The sequence below is a fragment of the Centroberyx gerrardi genome, chromosome 22 (genome assembly GCF_048128805.1).
Source record: "Centroberyx gerrardi isolate f3 chromosome 22, fCenGer3.hap1.cur.20231027, whole genome shotgun sequence".
Lineage (NCBI taxonomy): Eukaryota > Metazoa > Chordata > Actinopteri > Beryciformes > Berycidae > Centroberyx > Centroberyx gerrardi.
The window spans coordinates 7307186-7321614 of NC_136018.1; the positions used below are offsets into that span (position 1 = coordinate 7307186).

At 45.2% G+C, this 14429-nt stretch overlaps 1 protein-coding gene across 2 annotated transcripts in view; it reads right to left on the reverse strand.

The window, feature by feature from the left end:
* gli3 (GLI family zinc finger 3) overlaps nt 1–14429 on the reverse strand; it is a 97575-nt gene that overhangs the window by 28255 nt on the left and 54891 nt on the right. The gene's annotated exons all lie outside the window — the stretch shown is intronic.

The following is a 14429-nucleotide window of genomic DNA, read 5'->3' on the forward strand; positions in this document are numbered from 1 at the left end:
AACCAGGCTATCACACTCCCAAGATGCATAGCTGTAACAAATACTATCATACAAAACATCTATACTCCAGTGACTTCCCAAATTAAACAGGCGCATCATGCTCATTTCATCATGTATGTCTCTGCTTGTTTTTGAACGTCCAGACCTTGACTTCACCGCTGTGGGTGGACTGGCAGCGGCGCGGCCAGACAAATGGACTGTGACACTATCACTCTCCCTCCATCTGCAAGGCAGAGAGGGGAGCGCTGCATTCCAACTGCTCCCTACGCAGACATTTCCTCAGATCAAAGGCAGCTTTCAGCGCTGCGTCTTAATCAGAGGGAGACGGTAGACCACGCTCACCGCTAGCCAGCGCCAGACAAGCAACGCTACACCACTTCTCCAGGATGGCTCTGCACTTGGCTTTGAGTTGACAGAATTTACTGCATTACACATGACGGATACAGTGTTGTGTAAAATCCATCGGCTGGTCACACACAAGATAGTGGTCTCTTTTAAAATAGAAAATATGAATAATATCAGGCTATTCTTTTATAGCAAAAAAACCTTTCTATCTATCTGGTCCGAGGCATGAAATAAAGTTGAGAACAATCAAGAAAACTTCTTAGGAGCCAAGTTCGAGATGAACTAATTTGTCTCCCTTCTTATAATTGGCTAGGAGGGCTAGGAAACTTCATAATGATGGCCTTCACCACAAAGGCCTTCCCCCGAGGATGTGGAGAAATCCACATATCAGCCAGACATTAACAGGCTGAGAGATTAGAGTGAATTAGCCCCTCCACTCCTCTGTGGCTCCCCAACGGACCAGTCTACTGTGACAAAAGACCCCAGGAGAAGGAGAGGATGAGGGAGGGAGCGAGGGAGGGAGAGGGAGAGAGAGAGAGAGAGAGAGAGAGAGTGGGGGTTTAAAGGAATGGGGTCGGATAAGAGGGAGGTGAGGAGGAGGAGAGATGGAAGGGAAAAGAGAGGAGAGAGAGAGAGAGAGAGTGAGAGTGAGAGTCCCGGCCCAGAGTTTGTCTCACAGTGACCTTGAGCAAGGCCAGGGGAGCGGAACAGCCCAATTACGACCTCCGCCCCGTCCCCTGGTCCCCCACCGGCCCCGCTGTCCCTCCACTTCACAGCCCCCCTAATGAAAGAGCTCAGGCCAGGGCCAATAATGAGCACTGAGCACTGAGGAGCGGAAACAACACACACACACACACACACACACACGCACACATACAGACATATGTGTACACAGGCGTTCACACACACATACCAACTTTTGTTTTCAGCAGCCTTTCTGTAATTAGCCCAAAGGGGCTGCGGGGTGATTTTCAAGGCTTTCACTGCGTTCAGTTCACGAGTGTGACACCGTGTCTCTGTGATGCTGAAGCAGGTACATGAGGAATGGACGACAAGAAGCACTCGTCCTCTCGAGAGGGGAAGTCGTAGTCGTCCAGACAACAGAGAGGAACATCATAAGCCTTGTTGTTCAAGTTTAAAGGATGTAAAAGGTGAGATTTGAGTTTGGGATTTTAACTGACACTGAAATACAGTGTGTTTGTACACTGCCTCCATTTGATTTGTGTGTTTCTGCACGTCTCCTGCCAAATGATTCATGAGAAATATTTTACTTCCTCAACACAAAACAGGCCATGCTGAGGGCATTCTGTGCAATCCACCCTCCAATTGAGTTCTTGACAGGTGTGTGTGTGTGTGTGTGTGTGCGTGTGTGCGCGTGTGTGTGAGATAAGCAAGTCATGTGCCCACATGCCACCATTATATGCCTCATTTACACAGATCAACACAGCTGCAGTGTGACGTTCACTTTGATGTCACATGGCTGACCATGCATATCATACACACACGCACACACACACACACACACACACACACACACACACACTCATGCATGCACGCACACATACAACTGAGGAAACCACAAGAAAACCTGATCCTTCTCATGATGACAGAAAGAGACAGAACAGAGGAGAGGCCAAACCAGGGACAGAGACAACCAGACACAGAAATAGAAATAGAAATAGAAACAGAAATAGAAATAGAAATAGAAATAGAAATAGAAATAGAAACAGAAATAGAAATAGAAATAGAGAGGACCAGAGTCTGAAGCATTTGTCTCTGAACACCTCCATAAGACTATATTACATTTTGACCATTGATCTTCTACTGTGCAATAAATAGTACAATAAACTTAGATTCCTGCATCACCAACATTACAAGCGACCAACAGAAGGAGTGCAAGTGTCAATACCACAGCACCATAAATGGAACAAATATTCCTGTGTCTCTGGAAAGGCTGATATGTATGATAGAGACATTTTAGGTACAGAAATGAGAAGCCAGGAAGAAAGGTAGAAGAATTTGATTATTTCTTTCCTAGTCTGGCCCTCCACATCCGCATGCCTGTGTGAGGAGAGCCAGACACCCACTCTGGCCGCCGTGACAGTGATTAACCCTGTCATGCGTTGGCTGTGTCTCCCCGCACTGACCCTGGCTAAATGCCTCTGCTCGCCTTGTTTTTCCAATTAATTTAGCGCATAAGAACAGGCAGCCAGGAAAAGAGAGAGAGAGAAAAAAGGAGGGTTGCGCGGTCACAAAAAGAGCCGGTAACAAAGAGTAAAGGGGGGAAGAAAGCGTGCGTGTTGCGGATAGGAAGAGAGATGGCACATGTTGATTGGTAGGAAGAGGGGGGGGGGACGTTTCAGGTGAAAAAGGGAGAGAAAAGTTTGCAGGGTGTTGAAGGGAGGGTGGAGGGGAAAGGAGAGAGGTGTGGAGAGAGAACGCGGGATATGAGGAGGCAGAGGGAGGGCCGCCGAGGGGAGGGGAAGACAGTTAGAGGATGAACAGTAGTCGGAGGGAGGGCGCACGTGGAGATATGGACTGTGCATCGGGAGGGAAGGGCGGACGGGGAAGAGTTAGAGAGAGAGAGAGAGAGAGAGAGGGGGGGAGTGAGAGAGGGAGGAGAGGGAAAGAGGTCTCTAGGGGTTCAGAGCCAGGTGTGAGGGGATTTGAGGAGGACAGGAGAGAGATGGATGGCATGGAGGAGTGTGGCGTGTCTATGTACATGTAAGAGAGAGAGAGGGAGAGAGAGAGAGAGAGAGAGAGAGAGAGAGAGAGCAAGAGAAGGGCCCATCCTCTGTGTTCAGCCCCTCTCTCCAGTGCCTTGATCGTCTTAGCATCTGCCAGTATGCATTAATCAACATGACGAAAGGAAGTAATCTGACAATGTGCAGTGTGTGTGCATGAGTGTTCCCCCCCGTGTGTGCGTGCGTGTGTGTGTGTGTGTGTGTGTGTATGTGTGTGTGTGTGTGTGTGTGTCTGCACCCAGTGCCAGCGAAGTAGCGTCTTAGTTACACCTGATTTAAGATTTACATCAAAGCTGTACCCCAGGGTTTGCAGGCTGCTCTGTCTTACCAGGGTCATGGTATGCAGAGCGGCGAAAAAAAACTTTTCCTCCGCTCCTCCACTTCCCTCCACAGGTTTATAATTCCTATTAACCCTCAAAGAAGATATCCTGCAAACCGGGCACGAGGAAAGCCGGAGCTCCTGACATATGGAAGCCATTTCCTCTCACGTGGCCTGTGTTAAACCAGCCAGCGCCTCTTTAAGACATCGCATGTTTACACGGGGCGGTCTGCGGATTTTAAACTGTCATCTTATTTCACTGGATGACTATATACTTTCCCAGTGTAAATATGACCCCAAAATATGTTGAGGTTTCCACGAGGGGTGTGTGTCCATGTAAATGTCCTTGAATCTTTGTTTGGAGCAAGGTTATATCAACACTAATAAGAAATAGCTTTTTTTTTTTTGCGGACGCTGCAGTTGAAACACACAGCTGCGGCGAGGGCCGATGACCTCACTTAGGCACAGAAGGTATCATTGTGGTGCAGCAGTTAGACCTGCTGGTGTTGACACTGTGCCCTGCTAAAACAGGACCTGCGCTTTGCAAAATACGTCCAGCTCAAAGGATGAAATGCTTGCACAAGAAAGAAAATGAACAACAAAAAAAAATCTGTCTTTCTGTGCTTTGCAGAAGTATACAGGAAATTGGTGGGTCCAAATCCAATAATCCAATAACTGCCTGTGATTGCTCAGAGCCCAGCATGTTCTCCATCCATAGCTACTGGATTTGGCCCAAAATGAGATTTGGAAATAAAAAGTCTGAAAAATATGACATCTACTCTAACAAAAACCATTAAAACCACAGTTAAAACCAATCATGACATCTTCTGAAAGGGGCTATGTGTAACATTTTAATATCAATAAATCATTACCAAATTAATTTTGAGACGTTAGAAAAATTACCGTAAACAAATGAGACCATCACCAAGAAGACTGGCATCCAACCCGACTGCCATCGGGTTGGATTTTGCAGGAAATCTGCTGAATTGCTTTACGGCACAAAGGCAGATTGCTTTACGGCACGAAACAGAAAGAGGGCCAGTGAAAGGACTATAGAAAAATGACTTCCAACAAGTTCATCCTCTTCAGTAAAGCGAAATAAAAAACCTTTGTCCAAGGAAGCAAAGATTCTCTCTGCAAAAGGCAGCAATGGGATTTATGAGAAATCATTTTTAGAAACATTAGTACTAACAATACCACCTGCATGAGATAGGGGCTACCAATCATATCAACCATGGTCTCATTTGTTTACAGTAATTATACCAAGGTATCACATTCATTTGGCATATGTTTACAAATGCCACATGAGACCTTTATAGTGTAGTAGGTACGTTAAGTCTTGGTTGACAAAATGACACGTTTTACAGCCTGGATCCACTATATTTTGAGTCACGATTTTCTCCTAAATGGATGTATAGCATTTTGGAAATGGACTTTTCATATATATGAGATACAAGATGTAGTATAAAAATCCTGGGCCACAGGTCAGAAGCAGGTGGACCTGTCTCTCTTCCAGACGCATTATGCCTCCGGCCACCAGAGGCTGAGTGAGGCGAGGTGCAGAGAGCAGAGGAGCGCCTGTCTCCACCTCCCAGACCAGGTTTTGGGGGGAACTGGGATCAGTCAGGTGTCAAGGCCTCTCCTGGCCGAGGCTGACAGCCTCACACGCCCATTATTCCCCCTCCCCACCTCAACCTCACCACCTCATAGAAACCTACGCCCCCACCCCCACCCGTACCCCCCCACCCCACCCACCCACCCAGCCACAGGAGCGAGGCTGCCACCGCTCTGAAAGCCTAAACCAGAGAGGAGGAAGAGAGGGGCTCCTGACAGCGGAAACAGAAGCACTTTAAAGCTCCCAACCCTTTCACTGAGATCAAAGGGCCACAGGAACAGAGCCAGCTGAGACCCAGGGAGAGAGAGGAAAGGGAGCCGAAGACAAGGGGAGAGAAAAAGACAAGGGCGAGAGAAAGAGAGAAACAGAGACAGAGAAAGGGGAGAGATAGTCTGGCTTCTTTGGCAAAGTGATGAGATGGGAAAGTCTTCCAATATGCTTATTAGAATTGTCTAAAGTCAGTCATTAAGCATGAAAGTTCTGCCACTAAAAGCACAATCCAACGGGTTCATTTTCCATATTAGTAATGACAATTACAGGGCAGCTGTGATTCAACTCAATTCGTTTTATTTGCAGATCCAAAGAGTCTGTCTTCCATCAAGCCTTTTGCCTCTGGATCTAGCTAACACCTCTGGTGGCAATTACACACAGCTAATGGCTCGGTCTAAGTCTGTTAGCGATCTGACAGGCGGCTCGCACTCACAGCACAGACATTTCATTAAAGCAGGCCAGCAAGTTCACAGTTACAGAAAACTTTTAGATTTTAGCGATTCACGCGCCTATCCAGAGCAACTTGAGTCTTAATCAAGGACACTTTGACAGGATACATGGCTGTTAATGGACCCACTTTGGCTGTTGCAGGGATCAAACCTGCTGCCCTCATATCTGGAATCTAATATTTTGTAATTTCTTGAACTCAAGTAGTGCATTTCAGTGGCAATTCAAGACTAGGAGCTTGTCCTTTGGCCCTTACGATCAGCATCCACAGATAATATACCGTCACTTCCGTCTAATCTGAACTTGATGGGCAGTTCTCTCTGCGTTAAGCTCTTCTGGCGAGGCAGAAGCTGGGCATGGGCCTGGCCCTGGCAGGGCCCGGGGAGGTTGCCAGGCGTCTGGGGTAACTATGCCCCCCCGGCGCTGGGACGGGTCCGTGTGACCCCCTGACATCAAAGGGCCCGGCGGGTTCAGGGGGCGGGGAGGCTTTCTATTCATGGTCACATCAAGCAGGATTCCCTCTCTGTGGGATACCTCTGGAGGCGTGCCAGACATTCCCATGCACTGCACAGTCAGTGCACACACACACACACACACACACACACACACCGCTGCTGCTGTCCAGAATACCCAGGACTCTCTTTCTGTGTCTCTGTCTCCTCCCCCTGTGTGTTTCAGTCACACATACACTACCAGTCAAAAGTATGGACACACCTGATTGAATGTTCTATGTTTTTCATTCTCTTAAAGCCATTTTGATCTAAAGGCTTATTCTTAAATGCTTGAAATTTGTTTCTTAGACGAATATAAATAGTGAAGTTGATGCCATGTATGAATTTCTTTCCAAAGCCTTTGCCTTTCCATCAAGGCAAAGGGTGGCTACTTTAAAGAATCTAAAATATAAGATAGTTTGATTTGTTTAACACTTTTTTGGTCACTGCACAATTCCATTTGTGTTATTTCATAGTTTTGATGTCTTTACTATTATTCTATAATGTGTAAAATAGTAAAAATAAAGAAAAATGTGGTGTGTCCTTTTGACTGGTAGTGTTCGTGTACATATACACACACACACACACACACACGCACTTGTCCTGCCAGAAAGATGTACATCCCTGCAGGCACGTACTACTCCTCACTATGGGTGTGATAACATATGTTTATCAGCAGGAGTCAGGGAGTGTGACAGGCTCAAGTCATAACAAACGGGTCCAGGTGTCAGAGGCTCTGGGTGTAACTGCTGCCCCGGTGAACCCGCTGGAGGTGTGTCACACATGAAATATGTTCCTTGTTTTAGATCAAGTCCCCGCAGCGCTGCTCACAGTTGTCCGAAGTCAGCAGATTACGCTTTATCATAACGGCAGAAGCGCTTCTTCTCAGCGCTTGCGCCTGTTCCGACTTATAACCGAACACAATCGCTGTGAATGAGCAGGCTTGTAAAAAAAAAACCAGAAAAGTTTACGTCTGGGTTTGTCACACAGTAGGGGCTTTTCACAGGCTGTTTGGAAAATCATTTTCCACACCGCAATTAAATGTAATTTCAGCCATCGAGATAAGAAAGTCTACCAAAACAAATCAACAAAGAGTATATGGCAAAAAATCAAAACATTAAAGTGAAATTACACAAAATGAGTCTGCCTTTTTTCCTGTAATTTCAAGGGGGCTGGAATCAGGAAACAAACATCAGACCGAAAAAAAAGGTTCTCTTGTTGTGTTTCCTCTCCCGTGCTTGAACTTATTACAAATAACGCGGAGCAATCTGCACGGAACGATCCGCCTTCATCTCAGTTTGCCGAAAATCACGTACTTGATTGCTGTTTTTCAAAGCGAGAGTCAACGGTAAGCACAGGTGGAGCGAGCGTTGTTCTCAGCCAGTGTTTGGAGTTCCTCTGGCATGCCCCGGGCTAGAGAGAAGACAGGAGGGGACTCCTGGGTGTTGAAGTGTTAAACTTCTGAAAACAGGGAGGAAGTACATCTATCTCGCCTTTTTCCTCTCCAGTAGTGTCTCGATGGCCCCCGATGCCTTACACAGAAACCCGGCGGACGCCCGCAGCTAAACAGGGTCAGGTTCCACACCCCATCGCCCTCTGCTACCCAACGAGTCGGTAATGAGTGTGTGCGTCTGCGCGTATAGCCCCTCTCTCAGGTGAGGGAGGTGAGGAGAATGAGTGTGGCCCAGGGCTGCGAGGAGCGGCGTGCATCCGCGGTCCGGTCCTGAGACGGCTCCGCGTGATCCACCTCAATTCACCACATCACACTGGGCTGCTGAAATGAGCAGCCGCACGGACGGGCCTGAGCAAATCACAAACAATACACACCGCTACAAGACAGCAGAGACACACTGCTGGAGACGGCTAATCCTTCAGACAGAGATCTGAGGTAGAAAAGGAGGTCTGAAGGCAGGGAGGGGAGGGAGAGAGGGAGGGAGAGCAGAGACACAGAGAGAGAGAAGAACAGGAGCATCAGGTATAAGACGGAAAAATATATATTTCCTTCTCAGCGGTGAAAATCTCCTTTTCAGAATGAAATCCATCACGTTTTCCTAATACATACTTCGGGTAGAGGAGGGGAGGAAAGCGAAGCAGGCTGGACGGAAGAAAGGCAAGCGCTGGTGGGAAAGTGAACAGACACAGCCTACTTTATTCTGGCCATTTCATCCATCTTGTTGGACTAATAAAATGTCAAGTGGAGTTCCTTGATATTTAATCATGAAGGGGCTGACTGCGTGGTGGTGCCAGGCTCAGGCTTGATGAAGCTTTGGGAGGCTTAAATGCAGACCTGTGGAAATTTTGGCCAAACCACAAAGGAGGGTGTTTCACAAAGCTGCTACATCACCGAAACAAAATGTTGACATGATTGAGAGGGAATATCTAACGGGCGCTCGCTTTGGGGAAACGAGTTCTGTTCAATTCCGTTCTCCGGTTCGGAACTAGGAACGAGACAATACGTTTCCCGGCTGTATTTGAACTTCCACAATTCAAATGAACTTTTATCTCTAATTTAGGCGAGAGCGCTCACACAAAAGGGCAGCAACACAGAGATAGACACACACAACAAAAGCCTGCTGCATTTCTTACAAGAGAAAGTCCGGACACCCCGCAGCTGTGTGCATGACTGCGCATATTTGTGCAGTTCCCGCCGGACGCTTGCGGGGTAAAAAAAAAAAAAAAAAAAAAAAAACTTCACAAGCTGACCCCTCTCAAAAAGTGAGGTATCATGGGAGACGGAGGCAGTGAAGGGCTTCTTTTTTTCCGCTCATTCCAAACAGTTAAACTCCAAACGACATTATTAGATGAAACCATTCTCGCACTATCAGATGTAACGGACGCCACATCTGATAAGGGAGATAACGAGGGGCTGAGAGAATAGAATCGTTTTATGTGATATGAATTAATTTTCATTGGTGAAGAAAGTGTAAAAGGAGTGAAATTTTCTCTCAAAAGTGTGATTTGGAAGATAAAAAAAAAAAAAACAAAGAGCAGAAGAGGGAGGAAAAGAGAGGTGGAGAGACCCGTAAGAGAGGTAATGAACTCGTTTCCTGCCACATTAAAGCTGTCGATGGTCTTTAGCGGAGCCTCGGCCTGTCTAGAGGCATTTGAAAACCAACATGTGGTAATATTATACACTGTTACATTTAGGTTTCCCATCATTTATTTGATGCCTGAGCAGCAGAGATGGAGGAACTGGGGAGGGAAGGAGGGACAGAGGGAGGGAGGAAAACGAGGAGAGTCTTTCTGGAGAAAAGCGGGCAGGATTTATGACCCTGTTCCCCTGCTCTCGTTACTTGCTGTAACTGGCCCCCAGAGTGGGATCGCAGGGTCTGGAGCCCAGAGTCCACAGATCACAGTAATGGAAATTCCACATTTCTACACCGCTACACCATGACGTCTGCAGGGCAAAACACTGACAATTGCCTCTTAATTGTTTCTGTTTTTGCCTGATTTCCTTGAATTAAAATGGGTTACTCTGCAGCTGCTAAAGAACAAAGTATTTCATTTTGAGATAGGAAACTGAAGTCATTATTTTGTGGAAGAGTCTGTATTTGCTCTTATTGCAGCTCGCTAATTTTAAGCAACAGGTTCTTTTTTTGTGGGGGGGGGGTCATTTCTGAAAAGGAAGCTGTTGTAACTAATAGAAGACACTACTCAGTCCTGAGATGAAACAGACGTCAGGACAGCACCTGCCTCAGGTTGTGTGTCTGGGAGCGTGCTGCCAGCGCTGCTAATATCTTGACAGTCATTGCTGTTCTCTAATAGCTCCCAACCAACGAGGGGAGGGTCTTTTACAAAGCCAATTAAGAAGCGGCACGGCCCTTTAGACGTGACAGTCCGCCACACCCATCAAATAAGCAGCCGCCGCAGCCAGAGCAGGGGCCACTGAAATACTACAAGCCTTTACTAATGTGCTCTTTATTAATGCAAATACAATAATCATTGCTCAAGGTTCCTCTAGTGCTGCTGTGCATGGTAGCTGCTCTGCAGATTATTACTGTGGCTTACAGGTTGTTGATTTTTTTTTTATTTTATCTTGAAATGTGTCAGTGAAAAATGCATTTTTTTTTAAATAATAAATTATTAAATGTAAGTAATTAGATGAAAAAATGTAGTATGAACTGGGAGAAGGCAAGGAGCAAAACGCAATTTATTATTAGTATTATTATTATTTTTAAAAAAGGCAAGTGAATATGTGTTTAAAATGTATTCCACTTTGTTCATTTTTAAAAGACAAATTAAAAAAATGGCAGTGTAATAAAAAAAGATTGGAACTGACACTCAAACACTAGCAGAAGAAAATATTTAAAGCACACACACATGCACACATACCCACACACACACACATGCAGACACACACACACACACACACATGCAGACACACACACACACACACACACACAGAGCTGTTGGCACCTGCCTGTTATCTCCTCTCCTCAGACTCGGTATTTCATTGTGCTCCATGGGAGAGCTACAAATTGAGATCTCAAACATGAAGAGGGGGCAAATGACTTATGTATAGAAAATCAAATCCACTAATGTGTTACATGTGCAAATTCAAAGGCCTTATATTAGAGATTGATGTATTCCTCTTTTATCAGAATGTACCTTTTTCAAAGCTATTTTTTAATGGACCCTAAAATTAAATTCACGCAAAGACTAAGACTGCACAAAAATCACAGAGAATGGAAAATATTTGTTGAACGAATTATAAGACGTGATTTGATTTGCATGAATAAAAGTGTAATGTGAGTAACCATTAGGAGATTATCATTTGAATTCATTGTCGTAAAAGGAGTATTAATTATTTTCTTCGGCTGAGATTGCTATTTACCTTAAAGACATACTAATCCGGTCTCATTAATAAACCATTTATCTAACATGTAAAGAAGCAAAATGGAACATAAAAAATGCATGTGATATTTAATAACTAGGGAAGAATACAAACATACATGCAACTCCAGCAGCAGCCTCAGCCTAGGTAATCCTAGCCTGATAAGTAGAGTTTAGGAACATGTCTTAACAGATCTCCATGGGTAATGACTCAACCTTTAAGCCTTTACAGGCCTTGTCAAATGTCTGCTGTGCCAAACTCGTTTTTTTTTTTTTTTCTTCTCTCTTTTTCCCCCAAAACCTGCTGGATCCATCATTCTCAAAATACACAGGTGCCTTGAAAATATCATGGTCCCCTGCACAGGCTCAATAGAAAAAAGGCTACACTGTCCATTTAGGGTTCTGAAACTGGTGTATTACAAAAAAAATAGATATACTGTAACTTCAATCTGCCCACATTTCTGCTTAGGCATTTATCTCCTTTCTCTCTAAATCCTGAAATTGCCTCAGAAAAAAAAAAAAGGGAGAGATACTTTCCCCCCCTCGCACATTTTCACAGAGTGGCGCACAACTTTCTTTCTTCCCTTTTTTTTCTCCAGTGAAAATTGAAGAGGCTTTATGTCAAATACGGCTAAAGCCAGCCTCTCCATATCAAACAACGCAGCGCGAAAATTACTGTGGCGATGATAAGGCTGCCAGATAGAGTGGGAGAGGAGAGCGAGAGAGGAGAGCGAGAGAAAAAAAAACTGAAAGGAAGTGACTCTACTCAATTATACTGCAAAATTGGTATGACTGAATATTTTTCATTCAGGTGACTGATAGTATCAGTGAAACTGCAATGCAGATAAATAAAGGAGCCTTCTGTCAAGAATAAACACCATTAATCATGAAGCCAGCTACTGCGTGACCGCCTGTCCCCCCGACTTACTCCATAGAGAAAGTATTAAAGATGGGGGTGGGGGGGGTAGGGGGGGGGAGAGGAGGGGAGAGGAGGGGGGAGGGAGGGGAACCAGTGACTGCACTAGAGAGGGGTGACCTATGAAGTCACACAGAATAGGTTTTGGACAGTTGGAGAGGAAGATGAAAAAGTGGCCTTCCTCTCTCTCCCCTGCTTCCCGGTGACAGCAGCCATATCTACACAGAGATTATCAGGCACGATTATGAAATAATCATTTACTCTTCATGTAATTTATGGCTCCACTTTACATTCTGTCTTAGTCTAGACGATATTCAAATGGGAATATTAACAGTACATTTTCAGCGGCTACGGATTTTTTACTAAAAAGAATTTGTAAAATAGGGTTTATGCATATAATTGTTACATCACAAAAAAATAAATAGCTGCACAACAATTGTCTCATGCATTTGAAAAAAAATGCAGATGAAAAATGTTATAAATGGCGTTGAAGCATGGCCTGAAACGGAAAAAGCAACTCTTTACAAATGAGGCCTTGACACCAAAATGGAAAAACAAAGCCAAATCACACAGTAACCAAACCATACATAGGCACTGGTAAAGCCATACATTTACAATACATTTCTCCTCTAGCTCCTATAAAAGCTACACTAGGCCTTTTGTCTTGCTATTGTTTTGGAGTATGTGTGTGTATGTCTGTGTGTGAGTGTGTGTCTGTGTGTGTTGCAATGCTCGGCCTCTTCCCATCTGGAAGGAGGTGTTGAGATAAGACCCTGGTCTTTATGCTAAGCAACACGCCGCTCCTCTATGCCCAGATTGGGCGCTCTGACAACAGTTTATGTAAATAACAAAACAACACGGCGCACATCTAAAAAAACAGCCGCTCTCAGCCAAAGGCAGAGGACAGCGAGGGGGAAGCGAGGGGGAAGCGAGGGGGAAGCGAGGGGGAAGCGAGGGGGAAGCGAGGGGGAAGCGAGGGGGAAGCGAGGGGGAAGCGAGGGAGACGGTCGGCGCAGGGAAGCGGGCTGAGTGTAGTGTGAAATCGGTAAGAATCTCGTGTGCCTACAGTTAGTAAAATTGGAATGTAAAATTAAGCGGCTCGTGAGGCGTTCTGGGGGTAGCAAGGTGCATTTCCGGATTCAGTTTTAGCACCATGTTGCACTCTCCAGATAAACTGATGCTTCTCACGATAGCCTGCGTAGCCTGAAAATCAATTAAGTCCTTTTTTGTTGCTGTTAACTATCATTTCAGACGCGAGCGGAGGGTGCTGATGCCGCGCCGCAGCTCTCCCGTGGTCCCTCCAGAATACCTGGCAGTCAGGCCGGGCCCACAGCTGAACAAACACACTCCTGAATGAAATAACCACACAGGCAGGAAACACACCCTCCCAGCCCCCACCAGCCCTCCATAGGTCTACATAGACAGAATATACAGTCTGTGGCTATATTCATGGGTGACACTGAGAAGTTTACACATGTTACCGTTCTCTTTTTCTTTGAAATAAGGTTGTTGGTTTTTTTTACCTCTTTGACCTTTAACTTTGCATTTTTTCTAACACATTAAAACATTAATGGCAGTCCTTGTATTAAAATCTCTATCTATATATTTGAGAATGAAAAAAACGTGTAGAATGTAGATGAAGGATTAGATATTTAATTTCTAGTTTTTCTTTAGTTCATTTAATTTTCATTTTTAAGTAATAAGGATGCCTAGAAACATTTTCTCACAACCTGCTAAAACAAGAGAAGCTTGAACAAATAATCTATTCATTTTGCATTTCACATAGTAGATATATTTCTGAGTTATTCCACAATCTTTATGCAATCAAATAGTTCTTCTAGGAGAACGAAAATGAAACAGGCAGAGATTACGGCTTTCCTTTTGCTTTGAGGCCAACTTTACAAACTCTTAAATTGACTCTGATCATTTGAACTAATTCTTCAGTAAATCCACAGACTACAAGAGCGGTAGCTCCGCAAACAGGTTGCGAGTCAATTGCTTATCCCATAAGAATGTTTTGTTGTTTTAGTGGCCCCATTCACAGCACGAGGGCCCGGGACTCCAGAGTAAACTCTGATGCTGATAATTGACTTGTGACGAATACCTCTGTTTGTTCTGAGCGGTCTCCGGGTGACCGAGGGCCGGCGCTGAGCCGCATGAGAGGGCTGTTTTGTTTTGGTGTGTACCGTGGTCAGGCAATAAAGCTGGAATGAAAGGAGCGGTCTCTTCTCTTGGCCCCAGCCTCCCCCCAAACTCCCATTAAGCCAGTCCCGCACAATGGCGGTGGCAGAGGGGACCAGAGCTCCCATGGAGAGCCTGCTCTTCACTGGTCAATGTGTTTATTTAAGCAGGAAGCATCCTCTCTGCAGCAGGAAGGGCCTTCTCCCTTCAGTGAGGCTGGAGGTCAGCTGTTTCCAGACCAGAGACACGCAGAGGAAAAAACACTAGC